Here is a 23,944-nt window from a genome sequence, read left to right as displayed (position 1 = left end):
GAAAATATCTGATAAAGGACTTACACTCAGAATACAAAGAACTCTCAAAACTCACTAAGAAAATAAATAGCCTAAGGGAAATGCGCCCAATTTGTTTAAATGGGTAAAAGATTTAACCAGACATTTCAGCACAGAAGATACATGGATGGCAAATAAGAACTTGAAAATTTTTTCGAAAAATAGTTTGCCAATTTCTTAAATAGTCATAGATCTACCATGTGATCCAGCCATGCCAGTCCGAGGTACTTACAAAGGAAGCTTTATTTGTAATCGCCAAAAACTTGAAACAACTCAAGCATCTATCGACAGGTGAATAGACAAATGAGATTTATCCATTTGGTGTTATACTACAAAAATAAAAGGGAATGAAGCCCTGGCTGATGGGCTTCATCATCAGTGGGTTGAGAGCGGGCCTGTGAACCAGAGGATTGAGGTTCAATTCCCAGTCAGAGCACATGCCTGGGTTGCAGGCCAGGTTCCCAGTAAGTAATGCATGAAAGGCAACCACACATTGATGTTTCTCTTCGTCTTTCTCCTCTCTCTGAAAATAAGTAAATAAAAGGAGGGAAGGAAGGAAGGAAGGAAGGAAGGAAGGAAGGGAGGGAGGGAGGGAGGGAGGGAAGGAAGGAAGGAAGGAAGGAAGGAAGGAAGGAAGGAACAAACTTAGTGTGAAAGGGAAAAATTTACAAAGGGGCAAAAGGAAATGTTACCAAACTCAAGAGGTTTGCCTCTTGGTTTGCTCTGTTCAAAAAAGAGATGGTTGTTGCCAGGTAGTTCATATCCAGAGCTCTGCCTCCTAGAAGGGAGCCTTAGCCCCTGCTTATATATAGTACATTATTTGGTCCATTACATGTTGATTTCTTCCTTGTAGTTGACTACTTTCATCAGGTTGAGTTCATGTCAGCTCATTCTGTTTACATCTGCATCTCCAAAATACTATGCTACAATTTAAAATTTAGCAAGAAATAATGTTTAAAACTGTTGTCCTTGAGACTGTTGTCCTAGCTAACAGAAACTTGTGGGAGTGATTGATATGTTCACTATCTTGATTGTGGTGATGCTTTCACAGATTCTTCTTCCATGTCAAAACTATCAAAGCATATACTTTAAACATATACAGTTTATTGTGTGATCATGATATTTCAGTTTCTCAAAAAGTGAAAGAACAAAATAAAGTATATATAAAGGAAAAGTAATCAAGGTTTAAGAAGAAAGAGTCAAGAAGAAGTACTATTTGTTAGGGGGCAGGGGGTAGATCCCTGATGATTCCACGCAGTTTGAAACAACTGGATATGAGAAGACAGCGGATCAAACCCAGTATCATCTGTGGGCACTGAGAAACATGGGTCTGAAACACAAAAAGGAATCACTCCTTGAGAAACTGCAGAAAACAGAACACAAGGCACAGGAAGGTGTCAAGTTAGCTTAATACCTCATTAAGCTATAACATTATTTATGGTGCATTCCCCTTAAGCTGTTAGCTTTTTAAAATGCAAAAGATGCCCATGATGATAGTGAGGCTCAGTGGATTGAGTGCTGACCTGGGAACCGAAAGGTCACAGGTTCCATTCCTAGTCAGGGCACGTGCCTGGGTTGTGGGCTGCGTCACCATTGGGGGCATTGGAGAGGCAACTGATTGATATATCTCCCACATCAATGTTCTCACCCTCTTTTTCTCCCTTCCCCTCACTAAAAGTAAATAAATAAAATCTTTAAAATGCAAAAGACTATTCTCCTGGCTTATTTCACTGATAAAAACATCTGAAACAAGAGATTCAGCCAAAGCCCACATCCTCTCACAAGTCCTGTCTAAGCAATCAAATTTGACTTAACTTGCTTTTAAATGGTCTTTCTCAACATCTTACAGAATTCTTCTTAATAATAAGCATTCAGGGAGATACACAGTTTAGCAGAAAATATCTGAACCCAACATACATCTACATTACTTAAATCAAGGAGGAAAAGCTCATCTAAAATACATCCTGTGTTATATACATTAACAAAAATGTCATGTTCTAAATAAATAGCTCAAAGAAAAGGGCTAATTGCTTATATTGCTATCTGCATCAAATAGCCAGTCCCTATCTTCTTGTTGCACCCTCCCTGCAGTAAACACAAATGCCACCTTCTCAACAGAGCCTTCTTAAGTCCCCTCTTCACTGTGCCCCTTTGATAGAATTACTATACTTGAACAACAGCACTTAGTTCCTTAAGCTATTAGAGGTTAAGTACTGATCTACTCATCACAAATCCTAAACACAGTGTTCTCTATAGACAAGGTGCTAAAGAGGAAAAAGGGGAGTCGGATAGTACAGCACTGGGTCACAAGTGCCAAGATCTCAAGAGGCCTAGAAACCAAACCCAAGGCTCACCAGAATTCTTGTTTTCCTTCATTTAGTGCAAAGCCGAGGGGATGAGTGCATAGGGGTTCACTACATTATTCTGCCAACTTGATGTTCAAAATTCTCCAGAAAAAATTGTTTAAAAATATTAATAAAGGGTAGGTAAAGTTATGATCAAACCCTTTTTGTTCATACTTTCCTATCTTTGAACTTTTCTTTCCTTTTTCCTTTAAACTTGATCTTTGCCAGCCTCCCCCCTTTGTTGTCAACAGGTCCACTGGGTCATTAGCCATTTAACAAATAGTGGTTTGAAGGATAAAAGACAGACCCTTTACACAAGCGGTGGAATTCCAAATGCTAGACTCTTGGCTCCACAATGTCTGATTCAAAGAACTGCTGGGAGCTATTAGTTCAGCTCGCCCACCCAGGCACATGAAGACTCCGTCCTTTTACACCACTCCCATATGCCTCTCATTTATGCCTACACAGCTTTGCGCCCATGCGCTATCGTTCAGCAGAGGAATAGGGCAGACCCAGTGAGACCTCAGACATTATTGGGAGAGTCCAAGGATAAGGAATCCAGAATGAAGCAGTTTCAAATTGGAATTGCAACAGATCAGAGTTTTTTTCTAGTGGGGCAACAATCCAACAAAAGTGCATTTTCCAAATCCCCAGGCACAAAATGAGGATGTACAACAACAGTATGTGAGATCCACGCTGGCCTAAATGAGAGCATGTGCCATCGTGTAAGTGCATCTTGTGCTTTTCCAGCACTTAGCCTTTGTTAACATTCTCCCTTATGCCTGGAATTGTGGCCTGGGTCACAACTGAATCTCTGTTTTCAGTAAAAAAAATTTTTCAGTATATTGCCCTGACTGATATGGCTCAATTGGTTGGGCATCGTTCTCCAAAGAGAAAGGTCACCAGTTTGATTCCCAATCAGGGCACACGCCTGGGTTGCAGGTTCTGACCCCAGTCTGGGCATGTAGGAAAGGCAACAGACTGATGTTTCTCTCCCTCTCTTTCTCCCTCCATCTCTCTAAAAATAAAATAAAATCATTAAAAAATATTTTAAGTATTATTGTTTTCTTTCTTGATACAAAGATAATGGCAGTAATATTATGCATGGGTCTTTTTTTGTTTTGTTTTTTACTTTTTCTTAACTCACAAAGAGAACAAAGCAAACGGGACAGAGATGGAAAGATCTGCAGTAATGAAACTAGAATTTAAAGAGTAACAGGAAGTTATCCAAAAAAACATGAATGTGAAAGAAATGTCACAATGTGAAAATAACCCGGTCATAGGCAGTACAGACTCCCAGTGGGGAAAGAAAAAAGTTCAAATTTCCTTAAATAAGCCAACTGGTGACAACATCAGTCCCAGGACTTGATATTGGATTGAACAGATTGATTAAGTAGGTTCTTGTTCAGATAGCCTTGATTCTCACTCAAAAGAGTGGCCACATTAAGGAAGGCTATACTCGTATACATAACTCTGGCAAAAAGGTAGAGCATATGATTTATAAGTCATATCCCAGATTCCACACATAAGAATAACCGAGAGAAATGTAACTGACACTTGAGTCAAGGGTTGATAATAAAGGCCTCATCTGATTCAGACAAGAGGGGGAAATACCCAGCCAAACAACTTGAGTCAACCAAAAAAGTGTGGATTTGTGTGATGATCTGCTCTTCTTTAGATCTGAAAACTATCCTTCAAGGCCTGACTCTGATGACATTTTCCACATGCAGCCTTTACTGATCATCTCCTCTGTATGTTTTCATATTAACCTGCCTCACTCAGTTACTTGAGTGCACAAGCCATATACCTCTAACAGGGTATCAAGTTTCTTAAGATCTGAAAAATTAACCTCTCTGCCTTTCATGAAAAATATGCTAAATGTGTATTTTTTCTTTGGTTTCTGAAATTCGGACAAATCACAATATACAGAACTCATAGGAATAAAGTTTTAATAACCAGAAAACAAACACTTATTATAAAACACAGAGAAATTAAATGGTGTATATAATTGTATCTGGGAGATTGAGGAGAATAATTCTTTTAATAAGGTTCCTGGATTTAGCAAACTTTATCAAGCATACATAAAGAGAGCTAGCTTAACCTGGCCCCACAAATCTTGCAAAGGAGCTGAGTATTGGAAAAAAAGCAGCTTACTGCCAAGTGATGCTACCAAATGCAGAATCACACGAATGATCACACTTATATAATGGCAGATAGAAAGATCCACTCAGCCCAGAATTCAAATGCATACCTGTACTCACTTGGGCATGTAGCTTCGTGGCCCAACTCCTACCCTAAACACTGCAATGCAAGCCAGGTAAGTAAAATATGGAACTAGAACTTTCAAGGCCTCCAACCCCCCTGCCCCCCCCGCCACACACACACACACGGAGATTGGGATAAATTCCTCTCAAAGTGGTATTCAAAGAACAGTCCTCTTCACATGGAAATATGGCTTAAGACACATACTTCCTTTATTACAATCAATTTGTGATTTTTATTTGCCTTAGTGAAAAGAAGTAGGAATACTACCCACAATAATCTATCATCATCCTATAATAAGCTTGTAATTCTGATTTTGAGTTTTGACAAGTTAAAACTTTTAGTTTTAAAACCCTGCAGGTTGTATCCTCAGTTGGGGCACATACAAGAATCAACCAACAAAGGCATAAATAAGTGGAACAACAAATCAATATTTCTCTCTCCCCCTGAAAATTAATAAATAAAGTTTATTTTATTTTATTAAAACTTTTTTTAAAATTTAAAAAAAGATTTTATTTATTTATCTTTAGAGGGGAAGGGAAGGAGAGAGGGAGAGAAACATCAGTGTATGGTTGCCTCTTGTGCATCCCCTGCTGGGAACTGGCCTGCAACCCAGGCATGTGCCCTGACTGGGAATCGAACCTGTACAATCCTTTGGTTCGCAGGCCTGTGCTCAATCCACTGAGCTACACCAGCCAGGGATAAGTAAAATTTTTAAAATAAGTAAATAAATAAACCAGATCCTTCTGGAGAGTGCAACCCAGACTTGCACCTCTGTGGACATCAGAAGGAAGGCTATGGGCTTTCTTGGAAACCAAGTCTCTGTGGGCATTTATACATAGTGCTTCAGATGACCATACCATCTGCCTATGGGACACCAGTGCTGTTCCAAAGGAAGGAAAAGTGGATGTAAAGATGGTCGTCTTCACAGGGCATAGAGCAGTACGTGTTTCCTGGCCTCTGCTCCACGAGGGTCTGTTTGAGTCAGCTGCTGATGATCAGAAACTCATGATCTGGGACACTCGGTCAAACAATGCTTTCAAACCAAGCCACTCAGTTTATGCTCACACTGAGATGTAAAATGCCCTTCTTTCAATCCTTATAGTGAATTCATTTTGCCACAGGATCAGCTGATAAAACTGTTGCCTTGTGAGATCTGAGAAATCTGAAGCTTAGGTTGCATTTCTTTGAATCACATAAAGATGAAATATTCCAGGTTCAGTGGTTGCCTCACAAGAAGACTATTTTGGCTTTTAGTCATACTGATTGCAAACAGACTGACTGATATTTAAATAAAATTGGAGAGGAACAACTCCTGGAAGATGCAGAAGATGGGCCATTAGAGTCATTTATTCATGGTAGTCACACTGGCTACCAGAAATCAGAAATCTCTGATTTCTCCTGGAAACCCAATGAACCTCGGGTAATCTGTTTTTATCACAATACAGTATCATGCAAATTGAGAACATTTATAATAATGAAGACCCTGAAGGAAGTGTGGATCCAAAAGGACAGGGTCTTAGATACTTCTGCATTTTTTTATTTTAGACTGCCCTTTTTTCCCCTCTCAACCCTGATACTGATTTAACACTGGCTTTGAGACACAGACTTTGCTCAGCTATCCCTCTATAACAGGTATCCACCAACAAGACTGGTAGTCCAAACTGAGAGTGTTTTCTAATTGGGGGACTTGATTTAGCAAAGCCACAGACTTATATTCAAATCTTCTAATAACAAAGATTAGCCCTGCCTAATGTGCTCAGTGGATTGAGCACGGGCCTGTGTACCACACGATAACGGTTCAATTCCCAGTCAGGGCACTTGTCTGGGTGGCAGGCCAGTTCCCAGCAGGGGACCCATGAGAGGCAACCATACATTGATATTTCTCTCCCTCTCTCCTTCCCTTCCCCTCTAAAGATAAATAAATAAAATCTTTTTAAAAATGAAAAAAAAAAAGATCTAAAGTAGCCACCAAAAGGGGAATGTTGTGTGTGGTTATCTTGTTTATCTTCTTATGCTGTATCCTAAAGTTTTTCAGACTCCTTTAAGTAAGGAATAGAGCCAAGTGAGGTAGGTCACTGAGCCATGAAATAGAAGTACTACAAGATGTGACTTATTCAGGAATTAGGAGATTCAAGTCATATAAATTCATACTGTAAAATCTCCGTATCTGACTTTCTAGAATACATGTTTTCTTATATAGATCAGCTTCCTCTCAATTTCTTAAGTCAAAACTACATGTTCCTCTTTCCCCATATATTTTGCTTGTGTATTGCTTGAGCTGTTTTCTTTACTTTACTTTTACTTTATTATTTCTTTATTTTCTGTAAAATGGTAAAAAAAAAACCCTCAAGACCACTAACTTGTGAAGATGTATATTTTCACCCCTGACAATTATACTGTTGATGGTGGAAGTGGGTGTCTTTTACAGGATTGCAATTTGACAAGTATTTCATGGACCCATGCACAAGAGATCACGGGGTGGCAAGATTTATTCAGGGAGAAATAGAATATTGCCCCTATGTCCCATTCCGTCCATCCCACCACAGAAAAAGTCCAACCCTATGTTCAGCAAGGCCAAAACAAAGGCCAGTGTCCAGGATTCCCGTTTCACTGCTCCAGCACTAGCAGTCTCAGTCCCAGTCCAGGTAGCTTAGCACTATAACCAGCTGCTGCTATACCCAGGCTCCCACCTACAGCCTGCCTTCGCAGTGCTTGTGGCTGCTAGACTACCCACATGGTCACTATTGAAAGAACTGAAAGGAGGTATGATGAACAGGGTGAGGGTGGCCTGATCAAGAGACAGGCACAGAATAGAGACAGAGAGACTGCTTCTTTGTTAAACTGGGTTATGTTACCTCCCACATGGGATGCACCAGGAGCTCTTTCAAAATAACCAATCAACTTCTCAAGCTTTCCCAAGCTTCTGATGGGTCCAACTCCACACCAATCTCCTTTTTTCCCAGGCTAGGATGACAGATCTCTATGGTTACCATTTTGGCTCCTATTATGCATGCCTCAGAGAAGCACCTCACCCTGTGCCATTTTGACTTCTGAGCAAGTGCTTATTCCCCTCCCAAGTCTGGGAGTGGACCAAGGAGACTGAAAAGCCACTCCTTCCTCCTTGTACAGGGGAGAAAGGGCTGTTAATCCCCTTTGAGAGCAATGCTAAGATCCCCTGGAGTGTGTGAAGCTGCAGACTTATACTCAACAATTTCCAATCCCACTTGTTCCTTTATTAATAACCAGCCAACTACCATATGTAGACTATCCAGTTAAGAAAAGTAAATCACGCCCTGGCTGGTACAGCTCAGTGTGGATTGAGCACGGGCCTGTGAACTAAGGGATTGAGGTTCAATTCCCAGTCAGGGCACATGCCTGGGTTGCAGGCCAGTTCCCAGCAGGGGGCACACAAGAGGCAACCATACATTGATATTTCTCTCCTCTCTTTCCCTTCCCCTCTAAAGATAAATGAATAAAATCTTTTAAAAAAAAAGAAGAGTAACTCGATAGCTTGTATTTGTTTTCAAATTAAATGAATTCTGGATAAAAATAAATTAAAATGTATGAAATAAAACATGCTTAAAATAAATCTGTAACAAAATTATTTTGAAATTATTTGAAAATGAGAACATTTTCAAGGTTGTAGCATGCCCACCTAGGCAAGTTCCAGAAGAAAATGAGAACAACAAAGGAAAGAGATGTTATCTATCACTCAAAAACACACAGTCTGAAAACCTGTTAGTTATTCCAAAACCACAGCCACCTAGATAGTTCTATAAGCAACAGAAGAACCACTTCTCTGTTCAAACCCTCAAATGCTAGATTCTAGCTCCCTTTTCAAGGATCCAAAAGTCACAATAATATGAAAAGGGGAACAAAAGAAGGAACTTCAAAAGTCATCTGAAGGTCACCTAGTCTACGTAAGTTCCACATTCTTCTTTCCTACCCAACCAAAATTCAGCCCACGACTCACTGCAGGATAGTTTTTATTTTATTTATAAAATATCTTACTTGAGGTTTATTAGAATACACTCCAATTTTATTAAATGTGTGCCACATTTAATAAGTGCCACACAGAGTTACCTGTAGTTACCTGTAGTTCATTAACCTGAGTTACCTGTAGTTCATTAACCAAAAAATATAAATATTTGTGTGGCCTTACAACTGAATGATGCTCAACTGAGACAAATTATAACTGTAATTTTTAAAAATGTCTAGGGAAATAAATTAGCTCTTAAACCAAACGGTCTCCGAAAATCAACTCCAGCCCTGGCTGGTGTAGCTCAGTGGATTGGGCACGGGCCTGCAAACCAAAGGGTTGCCAGTTCAATTCCCAGTCAAGGAATAAGCCTGATTTGCAGGCCAGATTCCCAGTAGGGGATGCTCAAGAGGCAACCACACACTGATGTTTCTCTCCCTTCCTCTCTCTCTAGAAATAAATAAATAATATATATATTTTTAAAAGTCAACCCCATGTAACAGCAGAATATCTCTCCATACTTCCCCTCTCCTCCCACTATTTTCCAATCCCTTGGCTTGCTTTATTTTTCTTCAAAGCATTAATCTCCAACTAGGGATTTAGCATGCATTTCTTTGCTTGTTATTGGCTGTCTCCTCACTAGGCTATGAGCCCTACCAGAGCACGTAAGCTGTTTTTGTTTTTGTTTTTTTGAAAAGTTATGCTCAATGTTTTCCTTAAAAAAAAAAAGATTTCTTTATTTTTAGAGAGAGGCGAAGGGAGGCAGAGAAACATCAATGTGTGGTTGCCTCTCACGTGGCCCCCACTGAGGACCTGGCCTGCAACCCAGGCATGTGTCCTGACTGGGAATGGAACTGGTAACCCTTTTTGGTTCACAAGGCTGGCACTCAATCCATAAATATTTGTTAAATAAATAAATTATATTGATGAATGAAGCCAAATACTCAGATGTTTTTCTCTGGCTTCCCTGCAGAACAATCTTCATAGACCTTCACTTTAACCTTGCAGGTAAGAGGCACCAGAACCACACACTATGCTTCCTTCATTGTCTTTAAAATTCTTTCTCCATTATTGCTCAAAGTCTCCTAAAGGACAGTGTAATGGATTCGCTTTAGAATCAAAGCCAGGAGAATGAGCTGGTATGGTGCCCTTGCTTGGAAAAGTAAAGGCTGTACATATAACCCATATTTTCCACAGTGGTTCCTATTCTGCCTTCTCTGCTTAGAACCTCATCAACTTTGTATTGAATTACTGTGCTTTTGCTCAGACTGATATAATTTCCCTTTATTATCTCACTCTACTACTTAATTCATCTCAAGAAAGGTGTAAACACTAAAAACAAAAAACAAAGACTCATCCTGGTATTTTTTAAAAATGCTCTTGGAAAATGAGAATTAATCACCTTAATTAATTATAAAGACTATAGTTTAATCCTATACAGCTCAAATTTTAATGTACATAGGAATTACCTGGGGGGGGAAATGTTATTAAAATGCAGATTCAGAAGGTCTGAGCCAGAGCCTGTATTTTAAACAGGCTCCTAGGTGACACTGATGTGGCTGGCTGATCCTTAGCATATATGTGTATCTACTTTCCTCATGACTAAGGCCAATTTAATGCCGCGTGCCCCTGCTTGGCTAGTTCTAAAGGGACTAAGTATACAAGACAACTTCTGCAAAAACAGTCCTTAAAGGTTTATCAATCCGCTAAGGCTTTCTCTTCAACAGCTTCTTGAACTTTTCAACTGGAGTTTCCATTTATCAATTATATTTGGGGATCTTCTTTGAACCCTCTTAAATGTTGCCCACATTTATCTCTTAAAATGAGGTGTGTAAACATGAAGTTGAACCTTAAATATGATAGGGCAAACTCCTAGCTCCTTCACCAGCCCAGGAGTACGAAGACTGTTTCTGAGACAACATTGTACACAGGATCACTTTTAGTTTGTAGTCCCAGATGAGCTGAAATTATGTACACAGCTGGTTGCTCACTAGATTAAATTTGCCCACTCACTTCCTATTTCTTTGTAAAATATCACTGGATTTGATCCACTTTTTCAGAATTAAAGTTACTTTGAATTTTAACCCAATTCTCTAAGAAACCTGGCCCTGGTATATGAGGAAGTTATTTTCTCTAGGTCTTAGTTTTCTCATCTGTGGAAAAGGGATGAGGATTATGAATGCAATCTAGTCCCCCCTTCCAAGAATCTATGACTTAAAGTCTACATTTCCCATCTACTCTTCCGTGCATGTGACCTGTGACCTTTATTTTGCTGAACTGAAAGCCCTTTCTGTTTACTTCCCAGTCCTCCAGAAAGAAGAGCCTGCCATAAACTATATATACATATCACTACACACAGTTAACTATCCTTACAAGACACTCTCAGAAGTTAATATAGTAAGCTAGAAATAGTCTCAAATAATTAAAAACAAAAATAAAAACTAAACTTAGGAAATCCTTAAATTCTCAGTGTCAATCCAATAAATACACACTCAAATGTACACCTTTTCTGCTCACTTTTGTTGTTATTATCCTGATCAGTGTCAACACCTGTGCACAGGTAAAAGCTGTGCTTAGGTGGATGTGACTCAAGAGAGCTGTAGCTGAGGAAAACCAGTCAATTAGCTCTCTTCCTAAGTCTCATCAGCTGTGTTTTCCTGATGACAAAGACTCTGTCCACCTGCTTCCACAGATGGTACACCTGCAGTTAAAGTGAAACACCTGGTTTGTGTACATCCATTCCATGAAGCTTGCTAGAACAATGCTCACTACAGATCAGGCAAGCTCAGGTCAGCATTTTCATCTTTTTGTCCCAATTAAAACCAACGTCATTTTCAACTATTGGATGCTAAAGTATGCCTTCATCCCCAATACAACGATGTTAAAGAAGTTACCATAATAACATCAAAGAATTGTTATAAATAGTGAGAACCCTAGGATATAAACATGACTGTCATTAACAACTTCCTCAACTACTTAATTTAGAATATTTATAGGAAGCTAATAAGTAAAATGAGCTTATTATTGCCCAGCAGTCAGTGCTTCGTGTTAAGAATGCTAATGTCAATACTAGTAAATGTGGTGAATGAGTGGTTAACGCAAAGTAAACAGCATGTGAAAAAAAAAGAATTTCTTCCAAGTTTTATACCTAAGAAGATTTACAATTTAGAAATTGTTTTATTTCCCCCAGGGAACCTTAAATTAACCTCTGCTTAAATCCTCAAAGGAATTTTCTCCCCATTAAGGAAGATTCATCAATAGTGATAATGAAAAACAATGATTATTTCCTGAGCAAATAAAAACACTCACAAGGTAATAGCTTATTTTATGCCATGAGTTACTCTGAATGTTGAGGTCACACTTTTGACGATTTTTTGATGGCTTATGCAGAAAATGGTGTGAAATACTGGAAATTAAGGATGTCTCAGGAATATAGTAACTACAGATAAAAAGCTTGATTACCAAAGACAATACAGCATTATCTGATATATATACACATACATAGAAAATATAAAACAACCAAATTGAGTAAAAAAAAAAATCAAACACTCAGTCCCTCCTCCCTACCTCGGTCAGCATTAACCAATAGCTCCGCTCCCTAATACTTTCTCAGACATCTCCATTCGTTACTCTGACCACAAAGTATCCTATACCAAAATTGTTTCTCCTCCCTGTAACTCTTCCTCCAACATAAATTCCTAGTCCACTCTCTCCTCCAGAGCACAATTTTGTGTAAATGTTGAACTTATCTCACAATAGCAGTTCAATTCCTTTTTGCTTCTGAGAAAACTACTAACAGCATGGGAACTTGATGACTGCATCATGAAAAGTTAAATATTTTCCAACTGGTGTAGATCAGTGGCTTGAGCATGGGCTTGCAAACCAAAGGGTCACTGGTTCGATTCCCAGTTGGGGCACATGCCTGGACTGAGATGCAACCACACAAGGATTATTTCTCTCCCTCTCTTTCTCCCTCCCTTACCCTCTCTCTAAAAATAAATAAACAAAATCTTTTTAAAAAGTTAGATATTAAAAGCAAAATGCATCATCTGTCATATGTATTAGTTTACAATGGTGGAAATAATCATCAAAATATCTGCAGAGTTTGATTCACCTAAAGCTTTTCTTCTTCTGTGTCATTGATGGTAGAAAAGACCTATTTTCATTTCCAGGACAGTTCTGTCTAGTTATGGGTTCATTAATTCCTTTTCCCACTAGTAGACAGACAGAGAAATATCATCTCCTACAACCACAGCATCACTTGCTCCAAAATGGACAACCTTGCACTTTCTTTGAAAGGGAAAAGGACTTAAATAGTACTTGGCAGCTTCATTAAGCAGTCAATCATATACCTGCCTTTTTATCAGAGCATTTGGAAAGTTCTCTGAAATGAAAGGTGTGATCATTTTAAAGGCATCTCACTACTAACATTGAACAAATCAATACTGAATGTTGCTGTAGTTCATAAAATCTGTTCCAAGGTACTTAAAACAACAGAAGAGATAAATGTCTTTGCTCTTGTTTAAAGCAAAGACCTGACAGAACAGTATTGTGGACTTCCCATAGACTGGAAATAATAAAGACCTAACACAAAATTATGTAGCGTGGGATTCTGTTTATGAAAAATACTAAACATTTGTGTAATACAGACAAGTGTAAAGGTATCCAAAAAAGTGTGGATATATGCAAACTTTCAGTGATGATGTAAAAGGGAATTTTTACTTTTTACTCTTTTGCTGCACTTTTTATAAGCAGGCCTTATATTACTTTCATAAAAGATATTTTTCAAAATTTATACTGCCAGCATGCGCTCTCCCTCCCAGTAGCACTCCACGCCTTTTTCTTCCCCCTCTTCTTCCATCACAGGCATGCATCTCCTTAAGTCTAAAGGCCCACCAAAGACAACCAGGGGAGCAATACGGCATCTTGTCCGGGGCTAACCTACCGAACCTGTCTCCAAGTCCCCTTTCTCTGACTTCTCAGTGGGCCAAAGCAGCCCTGCCTAGGCTCTCTCCTGTGACTTCTGCCCTAATCCTTTGTTTCACTGTCTCCAGCTTCAAAGAATATACTCTCAAAATTACAAAGAAAGAGTCAAAGCAGATACTATACAATAAATTACAATTCATTCCACACAGATGATAAATGGAACATGGTAGCAGTGCTGTGGAGTTAGGACCTGGTCAGATCTTGTCTCTACTACTAACCAGAGACATGTCCTGCGTCAGTCAATTCATCACCCATGCAACCTATTTCCTCATGAAGATAATAACAGTAATTGATTCAAAGGCTACTGTCAGCAGTGAATAAAATAATGTATGTAAAACCCCCATGTAAACTACTATTTTTCAAATTATGGAGACTTCCGCCAAGATGGAGGCATAGGTGGAAACACTGTGCCTTCTCCCACAACCAAGTTTGAACACAACAAAGGTTTGGAGAACTAGGACACACCCAAAGACCAGAAAACGGAATTATACGGAAGTCCGACAACTATGAACCGTTCAACAGGGGGACGGTAAGAGAGGCGGAGCCAGCAGTAGAGCTGCGTCGGGCAGGACAGATCCCCCGACCTAGGCGCGCAGGCAGCCCGGAACCAGTCGGGGTGCGGGGCAGACTGACCGTGGTCGCACATTCGCGCACGGTGAGACGGACCACACAGGCCCCAGGGGGCGAACCCAGTGGTGGAGGGCTGATGGCGGTGGCACACTCGTGTCCAGTGGAACGAAACGCGTGGGCCTGGTGACAGTGGTGGCTGTGGTGCTGGTGGGGGTCGCGGAGGCGGGCGCCGGAGGGAAGCCATTGTCCCTCTTTGACCCCGCCCCCACATACAACGTCACAACCCAGCGACTTAGTTGCCCTGTTCTAGTGAACATTTTAGGGCTCTGATCCTGCTACGGAACAGGCACAAACAGCCCAAAAGATGGCTCAAGAAGAACTCAAAGTCCCAGAGCCAATAACTCTAAGCGATCAAGAAATTGCCAGCCTCTCAGAAGCACAATTCAAGACACTATTTATCAGGATGCTCACAGAACTGGTAGATTATAGTCACAAATTAGAGGAATATAGTCACAAATTAGAGGAACATATGAAGGCTAAACTAATTGAAATGAAGGGAGATGCACAGGAAACCAATAGTGATGGAAAGGAAACTGGGACTCAAATCAATGGAATGGACCAGAAGGAAGAACAAAACATCCCACCAGAAAGGAATGAAGAAATGAGAATTCAAAAAAATGAGGAGAGGCTTAGGAACCTCCAGGACATCTTTAAACGTTCCAACATCCGGATTATAGGGGTACCAGAAGGGGGAAAGAAACAGCCACGAGTGGAAAACTTATTTGAACAAATAATAAAGGAGAACTTCCCCAGTCTGGCAAAGGAAATAGACTTCCAGGAAATCCAGGAAGCTCAGAGAGTGCCAAAGAAGTTGGACCCAAGAAGGAACACACCAAGGCACATCATAATTACATTAGCCAAGACTAAAATGAAGGAGAGAATCCTAGAAGCAGCAAGGGATAAGGGGACAGTCACCTACAAAGGAGTACCCATCAGACTGTCAGCGGATTTCTCAAAAGAGACCTTCCAGGCAAGAAGGGGCTGGAAAGAAGTATTCCAAGTCATGAAATCCAAAGACCTACAGCCAAGATTGCTCTATCCAGCAAAACTTTCATTTAGAATGGAAGGCTGTCCTAAAGTGCTTCTCAGATAAGGTCAAGCTCAAGGAGTTCATCATCACCAAGCCCTTATTATATGAAATGCTAAAGGGACTTATATAAGAAAAAGAAGATGAAAAATATGAACAGTGAAAGGACAGCAAACACACAGTTATTAACAACCACACCTAAAACAAAAGCAAACCAAGAGGACAGCTAGATCAGGAGTGGCACCATAGAAATGAAGAACACATGGAGGGTTAGAAACAGGGGGTGGGAGGGGGAGAAGCGGGGAGAAGGCACAGAAAATAGCATAGACAGTAGGTAGAAAATAGATAGGGGGGAGGGCGAGAATAGTGGGGGAAATATAGAATCTAAAGAACTTGAGACACGTGGTTATAAACTAAGGGGGGAGAATGGTGGGGGAGGGAGTGTGCGGGTGGAGGGGAATGAAGGGGAGAATAGAACAACTGTAATGGTATAATCAATAAAATATATTTAAAATAAAATAAAACAAAACAACATAGAGGCAAATAAAAAAAGAAAGCCATAGATTTGCACCAAAATTACAGCAAAAAAAAATTATGCATTACAGATATGCTTTAAAATACAATGCAATACACTACATAGACAAAGCTTTCTTCAGATAACTCACAATGAGTCATATAGAGCTTCCTAAGGTCACTAGGCAATGATCATTTCACAGAGTAACAGTAGTAGAAATGACTGTACAAAGTTTATGCAAACTCTAGTAAATCTCAGTCACAAATTGTTGAAAGAAGTATACAGGAACTTTCTGAATCAATAAATTCCTGATATTTTATTTCCTTGGTAAATACCTCTCACAGTAATAGAAATCTGCACAATCTAATTCCTAAATAATGATCTTCAGAAGTATTCAAATGATGAAGAGAATTTATCTGATTCCCTCTATATTACTCCAAAAGCCATGTTAAGTCTCACCTCTATTTTAAAATTTTTTTATTTGCTGATGCCTCTTTTATGTGCCCTGACCGGGGACTGAACTTGCAACCTTAGCAAGTCAGGAGGCTGCTCTAACCAAACCACCCCTACCCAGACAGGGCCAACCTCTCATTTTCATTCACTGTGTTATTTATACGGGAGGGACAAGTAGGTTTACAGTTATGAGTACGAAAAACAGAGTTTATTCTTGCATTATTGTTTATTGTATTATTTTCCACATGAACAACTATAAACCTACTTTTCCCAACCCTACATATCACACTGCCTATTCAACATCTCTAGTTGGATTTGTAATAGACATCTCATAGTCCCATATCAAATTCCTGGTTCCAACCCCAGCCCAAACCTATACGGAGCCCCTCCCACCTCCCTAGACTTTCTTTTTTTTTTTAATTTTTATTTATTTTTTATCTTTAGAGGGGAAGGAGAGAGGGAGAGAAACATCAATGTATGGTTGCCTTTCGTGCATCCCCTGCTGGGAGTTGGCCTGCAGGGAACCGGCCTGCAACCCAGACATGTGCCCTGACTGGGTCCCTAGACTTTCTTAAATCAGTAAATTAGCAACTTAAGCCAATAAATTTGGAGTCATCTTTGACAGACAACCTCCCATCCCCATATCCAGTCCACCTGGACAAATACTATCCACTCTATCTTCAAAATAGCCTGACTCCATCTGTTTCTCCTTACCTCCACCAGTAACATTCTGATCTAAACCACCAACCTTCCTCTCCTGGACTACAGCAGTAATTTCTGAGTTCAGCTGTTTCTGCCTTTATCCCACTAGAGTGTTTTCTCCCAGAGCAGAATGATCTCTTTAAAAAGTAAAGGAGATAATGTCTTTAGGCTCAAAACCCTCCAATGGCTTCCTATCCCATTTTGAAAATCCAAAATCCCTTCATTGACTCTTAAGGTCCTACTGGTCCTGGCACCTACTCATCTCCCAAAGATCAACTTCTACCAACATCGCCTTTACTGGGTGAGCTCCTGTTATACTAACCTCCCTGCTGGTTTGCCTGGACTGCTGACCTCTAGATATCCACATGGCCAGCTTACGTCCTTAAAGTGTTTGCACCAATGTCATTTTATTGGCCTTTCCCCCCCCTCTACACGGAGGACAAGCTCATTGACTTTAGAGAGGAAAGAGGGAGAGATGGGGAAGAAAAGCATCAATGTTAGAGAGAAACATCAACTGGCTGCCTCTCAAGTTCCTTATCAGGTTTGTGCCCTGATTGGAAATCGAATCCATGACCTTTTGATTTATGAGATGACGCCACAACCACCTGAGCCACACAGCCAGGGCTTGATCAGTCAGTCTTTTTAAACAACTGTATCTAATACCACTCCCCATCACCCTCCTCTCTGTATACAACACACCTTAATACTTTATCACCTCCTGAATATTAAAACATGTATAAAATACATTTTTAATCATATTAGATTTCAAGATCTGTGAGAGAGCTATGTTTTGTTTGTTACTAATGCCTTGTACAAAATACAGGCTCAGCAAAATGTTAAGTCTCCTCATGCAAGTATAAACTATTACAACTCTGGGAAACTTTCTGACAGTTATCTATAGACACACTCGATCACCCTGCAGTTCCACTCCTCGGTATATACCCAGAGACACAGAAGAATGTTCCTTACAGCATTGTCCCTAATAGCCAAAAAGTGAGAACAATCAACACATCCATCAACAACAGAACAGATAAACTGGCATATTTTCAGTGGAATTCTATAAAGCAATGAAAATGAACTTCTGACACCTAGCATATGTGTCATTACTATCGAGCAAAACAAGTCAGATACAGGAGAATACACAGTACATGACTCTATATAATGTTCTTCTTTATTTAAAGACAAAATGAATGTCTGGTGATAGAGGTCAGTATCCTGGTTATGGAGAGGGAAGCATAGTGACTGGCAGGTGAGACGTGGGGTTGTGAAGTAGCTGCTGTTAATGTTCTATTTTTTAGAAAACTCCATACATTTATGATTTATGCATTTTTGTTTAATAAAAGGTTAGTATAGAAAAAATTGTAAGGGGAAAAAAAAACACTGCCAAGCTGTCCTCCAAATAGCTATTATAGCTCACACTTTCATTTCAAGTGTGGAGAAAACCAACCCAAAGATCCCTTCTCACTACACCATACGATCTACCTACATACAAGGACTTATTTAAATATGAAAAATTTACTCCTCTGTTACTAACAGATCTTTCTCCAAAGGCTTCTTGTTTTAAATGTCATCAGGGTAAATTTAATAAAACTAGAAGCCCTGTTTTCCCCTTAATCTGTGGGACTGGTATCAGTCTGACATGTTCTAATACTGAATTGGCATGGATTGTTTGCCTGTTTTTGCTGTAATTGAGAAGGTTCACACGTAAACAGAACTGATCTGGCAAATGAATAAACATATGAAGAGATTCTTCCCCTAAAACAAAGTTGTGCTCCACACATGGCCAAACCATCACACACTAAATTAACTCTTCAACAGTCTCCAAGCTAAAATAATAAGAGTCAAACCAATTAAGCCCTAATGGGATCCCAATTTCCTATTTATGATAGCAGAAATTTAAATAAACCACTCTTGGCTTATAAACCCTTATTCAGACAATCCTGTCATACTTAGTTCCAAATCTACATTTATGAATATGTGGTAAAATTAAAAAAGTTTTCACTGTCACAACCAACATGTACTTTAAAAAACTGGGGAACTTCAATTGCTTTAAAAATGAAAATAATAGCCTTCATTAGAAAAGATAAGTAAATTTGACCCAAATGTTGTCTCCAAACTTTCCGTCTTAATAATCTGCAGTTATCCTGTTTACCTGCAGTCACTGAAATGAACAAACAAGCAACTGACAAAGCTGTCAGATACCTTGTATAGTGTAACCTGCTCTGAGGATTTTACCAGGGTTCCCTCAGGATTGATTGCCCTTTAATTCAAGGAACCACAGACTGTGGAATCAGAAAGACCTCAGAGACCCCTTTATCTCTGGGTTTTTCTATATTCAATGCATTTTTTTACCTCAACAAAAATCTGCACACCACTATGTGCACATAATAGCTGCCCGAAGTCAGTTTGACTCAGGACAGTAAGAGCAGAGTACCTACTCACCGCCCGTGTCTTTGTGCTCTCTAAACACAGTTTCACATTGGGGGGTGGGCTGCGATGGGAGTAAAAGAAAACTGTACTTGAACAACAATTAAATAAATTTTTTTAAAAAGCAGTTTTACAAAAATGAGAAAGAAGATGATTTCCTAGTAACACAGGCACAAAGCTTATAAAAAAACAAGACTGAAGACAAAATATAATCTACAATACCTGAAAATAAAGTCAGAGTTCATCAGAAAAAGCTGACCACAAGTTGACCATGAGTTAGTAATCACCAAGGCCAATAGACATACCAGAGGTCAGCAGTCTTTATAAGAGCAAAATTCCATCTTAGTCTCCATGCTAGAAGATAAAGGAATGCAATCCTTCAGCATCACTTGATACAAGGTGAATGTAAGGGGGAATGTAAAGGGAAGCCACTGTTCAAACAGTGGCTTTTAATGGGGAACACATGATGGAAAACCACCTGGGAGGCTATTTCCAAAAGCACACCAGACATCCTCCCTCTGGATGTACCACAAGACGTATGTCACATACGTCTTGATATTCTAATGAATCCCCCAGGTTCCATAATTCTGATCACATACCCTGACTCTCACCCCAGAGGGAAACCAGTTTTCCAGTTGTCTAGAACCAGAGGCTTAAAACAATGGAAAGCTTAAGAGATTGTATAGTTAGGGGAACTATTTAATGAAACAATCAGCTAAACTGTTGTACATTTTATTTCCCCTTCTTCAAAATGTGGAGTTAAAAAAAAATCATGAGAAAGGTTTAGCAATAACTATAGAATCCCAGAAATGTTGAGTTACAATATTCTTCTACTTCCTTGCCTTGAGTCTGAGGTGAGCCACTCACTAAAACACTCACGGTCCTAGTGAGTGGATGAGACCTCAGCACTTCCTGTTAAAGGCAAACATGACATCAGCAGCAGCATATGCCACACAAATACCTAAGCAAGGCAACTCTCCCAGCCAGGCTTTTTAAAACAGTTAAGTTTACAGTACCAGGCAAAATGTCACCATCGGTGCCAATACAAGAGGTGACTCCTCAATGCATCTACCCTTAGGGACAAATTCTTTGGCCTAATGTTCAAAGTCTCCCATAGCTCTGCCTCAACCAGCCTTTACAGTAGTCCCCCCTTTCCAAGAGGGATATGTTCCAACGCACCCCAGCACTAAACCATATGTATACTATGTTTTTCCCTATACCTATATACTTATGGTAAAATTTAATTTATATATTAGACAGTAATAGATTAACAATAACTAATAATAGAGAAGAACAAATGTAACGATGTACTGTAATAAAAGTTATGTGCATGTGGTCTGTCTCTCTCTTTCAAAGCATCTTACTGTACTGGACTCACCCTTGTTGTGATGATGTAATATAATACAATAATGCCTACAATGAGATGAAGTGAAGGAAATGATGTAGGGATCTTGGCCTAGTATTCAGCAACTGTAAGGGTTACCTGAACAGAAGCAACTGTGATACCTCAACAGTTGATCTGTAGCCGACAAGGCCCCTAAGTGACTTCAGGGGCAGGTAGCATATGCAGCATAGATACGCTGGGCAAAGGGATGATTCACATCCCAGGCGGGACAGAGCAGGATGGCAAAAGAAATTTAAAACTTATGAACTGTTTATTTTTGGAATTTTCCATTTAATATACTAAAATGGACAACAGCTAACTGTAATAGAAATTGCAAAAAACAAAACCTGTTGCCCTGACTGGTGTGGTTCAGTTAGTTGGGTGCCATTCTTCAAGGTGAAAAGTTGCCAGTTCGATTTCCAGCCAAGGCAATGCCTGGGCTGTGGTTTTGGTCCCCAGTTGGGGCCCATGCAAGAGGCAACCAATCAATGTTTCTCGCCCTCTCTTCCCCTCTCTCTTTAAAAATAAATAGATAAAATAAAAAAGTGAAAAGCACTGCCTTAAACAACTGATCAAGATTAACATCATTAGCACTAACAAATGGACATTATCTGCCTCCTGATGTGAGTGAGGCACTAAGATACAACATCATTTTGTGATATTCCTGCCAAATGCAAGTGAATCTCCCATAAGAAAGACAAATTCATACATCATCTTCTCTCCCTCCATTCCCCTATTTCTAACAAGGGATGAATAAATGAATGAATGAATAAAATTATTTTTTTGTAATTACTAGGACACCTGGCTGGTGTGGCTCAGTGGACTGAGTGCCATCCTGTGAAACAAAGGGTCACAGGTTCAATTCCCAGTCAGGGCACATGCCTGGGTTGTAGGCCAGGTCCCCAGTAAGGAGCACACGAGAGGCAAGCACACATTGATGTTTCTCTCCCTCTCTTTCTCCCTCCAATCTCCTCTGTCTAAAAATAAAAATAAATTTAATTTTTTTAATTAAGTAAAATAATGAGTGAAAAAAATTTTAAACAATTACTGGAACAAATGGCTAAATTTGAAAAAGGTCTCTACATTAGATAATATTACTATATCAATCCTGTATTTCCTGATTTTGATAAGTATGTTACAGGTGCATAAGAGAATGTCCTTGTTTATTGGAAATACACACTAAGGTATTTAGGGTAAAGAGGCAGCACATGTGTAACTTACTCTAAAATAGTTCAGAAAAATAATATGCCTATATAAAGAGAAAAAGAATATATAAAATATGATAAAACATTGACATTTGGGGACTCAAGGTGAATGGCATACAGGAATATTAACACTACTCTTGCAACTTTTTCTTAAGTTTGAAAAATAAAAATACAAAGTTTAAAAAAGGAGTAAAAAAGTTTTTTATAATGCAGATCACCATCCTTCAATACGTTTGTGTTTTTCTAAAGCTGCATATGTTATCTTATAATTTTTTTAAAGAAGAGATAAAAGTGTTGCTCACCATTTAGCCAGACCAACCCACCAAGGGAAGATTAAGGAGGAGCTTATGAAAACTGGAGCTGCTGGGCTCTAAGCAGCTCTCGCAGCTGGCAATGAAGGCCAGAGGAACTCAGACCATCACCGCCTCTTCCCCTATTTCTCCCTCACCACTCAGCACTTCCCTCTCCTAACCGACCTCTACCTTTCATCTTAGCCATAAAGAGGACTTGCTTTTTTTTGCTTGCCTCCCCCTTCTCCTCCCTGCAGCGTAGAGGGGAACCACAAAATGAAAGACAATCACTTTCTTAATATTAAGGACAAAAAAAAAAATCCTACCATATATTCGGTGGAGGAATATGTCAGTAGTACTTTAGCTTTTATTGAGAGGATTTGGGAGGATCAAGGACAGACAATGGTAAGGGACAGTAAACTAGCTAAAAACTATGTGAATTAGAGGACATAGTATGATTAGTGTAGCTCTAGGGATCTAAGGTAAAAATGAACAAATCTGTGCTGTTTGAAAGTCTCTTCTCATGTGGCTTCAAAAATTAAAAGCAGGCGGGACCTCTGCATGGAGATGGCTAAGTTAACAAAAGAATAAGGGAAACATTTGTAAGGAAGGAAAAGGTCAAAGTAGTGTGTCAAGGGAGCTGTGCAATGGCTGGTATTAACATTTCACTTGAGCTGCTGGAGAAGTCAGATTACATATTTGTCTCCATCAGCTAATTTAATTGAAAGGCCTAGCCAACTCCAAAGCTATAAATTCAGAGAAAAGAATACCTAGCTCTGGGTTATTCTGAATGTCACTTTGATTTTTGCATTTAATAAAAAGCAATACAAAAATGCAAATCTTAAAGAGCCACAAAGTAAAGGTTCACTGCATATACCTTATGCTAAATGATCCGTATTTGACAGCTCCTCACAGGGCCAAGCAAAATTAGCATGGACACTTCCTGGGCTTTCCCCATTCATTGCCATCACTTACCTGCTTTGCTCCTAAGATCAGTAAACACATTAAGATGCATTGGCAAAGGCTCTGAGAGTTTCTATCTTTTTTTTTTTAACCTCTAAGAACAATTCAGGATACCCCTGAACAAGACCAAGACCTAGCAGAGCACAGTAGTCTATAAATCACATCCCAATTCCTAGTAAGATCTCAGAAAAAGTTGTCGAAGAAGATGGACATTAAGCATCTTCAGGGAGTTCTGGGATCCTCTGGAACATATGCCTAAAAACTTCGTCTAGCCCTGCTGGGTGGTTCCATTGGTTGGAGCATCATTCTTGTGCATCAAAAGGTTGTGGGTTCAATTTCCAGCCATGGTACATATCTGGCTTGCCATCCCTGCCCTGCCTCCTCCCACCCCTCACTAGCCCCTATCCAGTCAGGGCCCCATATAGGAGGCAACCAATAGATGTTTCTCTCTTTTTGATGTTTCTTTCTCTTTTTCCCTCTCTCCCTTCCTCTCTTCTCTCTAAAATCAATAAACATACCCTTGGATGAGGATTTTAAAAAATAAGAATAAAGACTTCTAGTGTAGTTGGTAAAAAGAAGCCATGTGACATGACAGAGAGTTCAGAAATAGTGGGTTTGGGACTCAGATCTCAATGTATAATGAACTCAACACCAGGATAAACTAAGTTTGAATGGTGGGTCTACTATTGATTAATTGTGTGACCTTGAGCAATTTAACTTCTCTGAGCCTTATTTCAGTATCTGTAAAACAGATAC

The 23,944-nt window shown here is 39.5% G+C and overlaps 1 protein-coding gene and 1 pseudogene across 2 annotated transcripts in view; one reads left to right on the top strand and one right to left on the bottom strand.

The window, feature by feature from the left end:
* Positions 1-23,944, bottom strand: part of CBFA2T2 (CBFA2/RUNX1 partner transcriptional co-repressor 2) — a 142,609-nt gene that overhangs the window by 111,068 nt on the left and 7,597 nt on the right. The window lies entirely within an intron of this gene.
* On the top strand, positions 5,359-6,403 carry LOC118985819 (histone-binding protein RBBP4-like; annotated as a pseudogene).

This window comes from Sturnira hondurensis, unplaced genomic scaffold (assembly GCF_014824575.4).
Source record: "Sturnira hondurensis isolate 20B ecotype Veracruz unplaced genomic scaffold, ASM1482457v3 Scaffold0004136, whole genome shotgun sequence".
In the NCBI taxonomy this organism is placed as follows: domain Eukaryota; kingdom Metazoa; phylum Chordata; class Mammalia; order Chiroptera; family Phyllostomidae; genus Sturnira; species Sturnira hondurensis.
Note: the sequence above shows the minus strand (reverse complement) of the source record. Positions and strands in the feature narration are given on the sequence as shown.